This window comes from Macrobrachium rosenbergii, chromosome 42 (genome assembly GCF_040412425.1).
Source record: "Macrobrachium rosenbergii isolate ZJJX-2024 chromosome 42, ASM4041242v1, whole genome shotgun sequence".
NCBI lineage: Eukaryota > Metazoa > Arthropoda > Malacostraca > Decapoda > Palaemonidae > Macrobrachium > Macrobrachium rosenbergii.
Window position 1 is genome coordinate 30,969,651 of NC_089782.1, and position 4,585 is coordinate 30,974,235.

The 4,585-nt window shown below is 34.5% G+C and overlaps 1 long non-coding RNA gene across 1 annotated transcript in view; it reads left to right on the top strand.

Moving 5' to 3' along the window:
- The first annotated feature begins 226 nt into the window (after positions 1-226).
- LOC136828155 (uncharacterized) overlaps positions 227-4,585 on the top strand; it is a 224,334-nt gene continuing 219,975 nt past the window's right edge. The window contains exon 1 of the long non-coding RNA XR_010849940.1: positions 227-653. This is a non-coding gene — a long non-coding RNA (uncharacterized lncRNA). The remainder of the gene's footprint in view (positions 654-4,585) is intronic.

The following is a 4,585-nucleotide window of genomic DNA, read 5'->3' on the forward strand; positions in this document are numbered from 1 at the left end:
AGAGAGATTCACTGTAGACTCTGCAACTAGATTTGCTAGAGAGAGAGAGAGAGAGAGATTCAGAGTAGACTCTGCAACTAGATTTGCTCCTGCAACTAACAGAGAGAGAGAGAGAGAGAGAGAGAGAGAGAGAGAGAGAGAGAGAGAGAGAGAGCAGTCCTTCCTAGGGTTGTTTCAGCCAAACGATTGTTTCAGTGTACCTGGTTCTGAGTTGCCCACTAGAGCTGCTCTAGGTACAGACCTATTGTCCCGGTTGACTAGACTGCCGCGTACTCTGGACAATACCTGGTGACAGATACGAGCCGGTCCGTGGTCAGAAACAAGGTTCTGAATACAGCATTGAGAAAGGTCTACCAAATTGTGGCACATGTCATTAATTAAATTCCGTTGTAATGAACAGAAAGCAAGTGGTATAGAAAATATAGTAGTTATTACACTCTGAATTTGTAGACACAAGAAATAGCCCCAGTCCAGTTTTGTCAGCTAAACCGTGAATTGGGAAATTTGAAGAAAAGTCACATAGGCACTCGAACATTAGAAAAGTGTCACACAGACAGGTATAGAGGAGTGTGATAAGCACATAGGAGTACTTTGAAGCTCGATACTTGAACATTAAGTGCCCTTGAGTAGTAAGAATCATCGATACAAGCAAGGTAAGTTTTATTATATGTAAATTTGAATCCTATGTGTTCAACTTGTGACCGCAAGCATTTGTTTATAAGTGATGTTTAGGCAACTGTGTTAATGTATTGGAGATTTTGAAGTGAAATTTGTATTTTTGTCAGTGTGCTTCAAAGGAAGTATATATGTATGTATATGCATCTTTCCATCTCATAAATCCATCTGTATTTAGGAACCGTTGCCACTTAACGAGATTTTCCTTTACGTAATCACTTGAATTACCAACCCGTCCGGTTTTTCATTTCTCTCTCTCTCTCTCTCTCTCTCTCTCTCTCTCTCTCTCTCTCTCTCTCTCTCTCTGTAAATTGCTGCCACTCGTCTACGCCAATAGCAGTAAGAATCCAATCACCATTGCTAGCAATATTAAAGGAGATATGCGAACTCGGTGACTTCTAACAGCCCCCATTGCAACTCAAAATAGACAACAACCGTTGGTGAAGGCCTTTTCCATTCGTCAGTTTATCCAAAGATCTTTATTTTATAGACATTTCCCATCTCTACTGGTATTAAACCTCCGTGGGGAAGGGGGGCGGGTGGTGGATAGATTCATACACACGTGGTATAAAGGCCTCGTTCAATGTCCAATTCACGTTACTTCGGGAATATCCCCGACGGGGAATTAAATAAGTGATAAATGGTTCGGTACCGCCGGGTCTCGAACCTCGTCGACACAGTACCTTCCAACGATTCCAGTCGACGATCTAACTACTTAACCACCAAGGTTCCGATCCATTTATCACCTATAATTCCCCTTCGGTGATAATCCCCGTCGTGGATATTCCCGAATTAGCGTGAATTGGATATTGAACGACGTTTTGGTTTCATGGTTTATAATGTTTGTATGTATGTATGTATGTATGTATAAGCTTAAAGCGATATCCTTTCTTCAAGTTTCTAGTTGGAAATAAGTTTAAAAGTTTTATATTAAATAATAATGCTATTCATATATAGAAATAAGAGTCGCCTGTCCTATATCGTTGCCAGAAGCACGATTGTGGCTAGCTTTAACCTTAAATAAAATAAAAACTACTGAGGCTAGAGGGCTGCAATTTGGTATGTTTGATGATTGGAGTGTGGATGACTAACATACCAATTTGCAGCCCTCTAACCTCAGTAGTTTTTAAGCTCTGAGGGCGGACAGATAAAGTGCGGACGGACAGACAAAGCCGGCACAATAATTTTCTTTTACAGAAAACTAAAAATGATAATCATTACAAAAATTATAATTTTCCTTTTATCATAGATAACTAAAACATTAAAAAAAAAGTTTTTTAATTATTTCGTTCAATTATCGAGAAGCATGAAACCTAAATTCTCTCTGAATGCTTAATATAAAAAGCCGTTATATTGGAAATATGTCAATACCAGCTCAGTAATAACTGTATGAACGATATTGGTTCAGGCATTCAGGCATTGGAAGCCAATTTCTGCCTCTTATTTCAGTGCGGTTTGTTTTCATATGGAAATCTGGTGGTGGTTGTGTGATATATATATATATATATATATATATATATATATATATATATATATATATATATATATATATATATATATATATATAAGTGAATGTTTTGTATGTATGTAATTTTGTGCTCTATAGAAATCCGAACCACTTGACCGATCTAGACAAAATTTGGCATGTGGCCATCATTTGACCCAACTTAGACAGTGGGGTAGGTTTCAAATCTGTACCTCCTTCCCCCTTCCCTTTGTAATTTATGTGGTAGATAAACTTTACGGGTTTATCATACCTCATTTCATGCACTCGAGACCATAGGAATATATTATTGAAAATGTTTTCAGTCGCCACAGTAATGCCTGGATGAAAGACTGTTAGTTCACCCACGACTATTTGAAGGGTGAATGTTATCATGAAAAAAAGTAGAACTATTAGTCGGACTGTCTACACAAACCCCCTCCCCCCCCCCCTCCCCCTCCCCTCCCCCCCCCCCCCTCCCTCCCCATCCCCCTCCCCTCCCCCTTTCCCCCTTTCCTCCCCTTACACGTATACTGTCAGAGTTTTCCCAGGCAGTGTCGGGTTGGTCAGCTATTATATATATATATATATATATATATATATATATATATATATATATATATATATATATATATATATATATATATATATATATATATATATATATATATATATATATATATATATATATATATATATATATATATATATAATGTGTTCATGCTCTTATATATAATGAATCACTTACGCATATTCACCGAATAATGAAATTGCTTTGAGGTCTGCACTACACGCAAATCAGCAACCTCTCTCTCTCTCTCTCTCTCTCTCTCTCTCTCTCTCTCTCTCTCTCTCTCTCTCTCTCTCTCTCTCTCTCTCTCTCTCATATCATGACACGCAATTTTCTAATTACCTTTATGTGTCTCCAAGTCGCCACTAATCCATATCATTTACTGTTAGCCTTATCAAAAACGACGTTTTCTGTGCATAAGATAAAAACGTATTTATATAATGATGCTGCTTTTATGGTAAACGTTTTCCACTAAAATTTAAAATCCTTGAGAAAGATTTAGTACAATGAGGTGTGTTGTGTATGTTCTGAAATTTTAATTGACTGGATATTAATTTGAAAATTATTAAGGTCATGGACAAATTTGTGTTCATATGAATTATGAGGAGTACTGTGCGCAATTTTCAAGTGTAATATTATGGCTTATATTGAAATTTTTATTTTTGACAATGTTGGCACAAGAGTACCTAGTTTTCAAATGAATTGTTAGTACTGTGTGCAATTTTAAATTGCAGTTTTATGGGTAATATCGAAATTTTAATTTTTGACAATGTTGGTATAAAAGTACCAAGCTTTTAAATGAATTATTAGGAGAGCTGTGTGCAATTTTCAATTGCAATATTATGGCTAATATTGAAATTTTATTTTTTTGACAATTTGGGTATAACATAACTTAGTGCTCAAATGAATTGTCAGTACTGTGTGCAATTTTCGATTGCAGTTTTATGGCTAATATTGAAATTTTAACTTTTGACAATGTTGGTACAAAAAGTACCAAGTTTTCAAATGAATTGTTGAGTACTGTGTGCAATTTTCAATTGCAGTTTTATGGCTAATATTGAAATTTTTACTTTGACAATTTGGGTATATAAGTACCAAGTTTTTTATGAATTGTTAGGATTACTGTGTGCAATTTTCAATTGCACTATTACGGTTGATATTGAAATTTTGATTTTTGACAATTTAGGTATAAAATAACTCATTGTTCAAATTAACTGTCAGGAGTATGTGTGCAATTTTCAATTGCAATATTATGGCTAATATTGAAATTTGAATTTTTGGTACTGTTAGTATAAAACTTTTTTTCAAATGAGTTGTTAGTACTGTGTGCAATTTTCAATTGCAATATTATGGCTAATATTAAAATTTTTATTTTTGACAATGTTGGTGTAAAAGTCAATCAAACGAATTGTTAGTACTGTGAGCAATTTTCAATTGCAATATTATGGTTAATATTTTAATTTTGATTCTTGACAATTTGGGTATAAAAGTACCTAGTTTTCAAATTAATTGTTAGTGCTGTGTGCAATTTTCAATTGCAATATGACTAATATTGAAAATTTAATTTTTGACAATGCTGGTATAAAAGTACCAGGTTTTCAAATGAGTTGTTAGTACTATGTGCAATTTTTAATTGCAATGTTATGGCTAATATTGAAATTTTTAATTTTTGACAATTTGGGTATAAAATAACTTAGTGCACAAATTAATTTTTAGCACAGTGTGCAACTCTCATTTGCAATGTTAGGGGTAATGTTGAAATTTGACAATATGGTATAAAATAGCTTAGTGCTCAAATGAATTTTGGGAGCACCCTGTGCAATTTTCAATTGCAATATTATGGCTAATATTGAAGT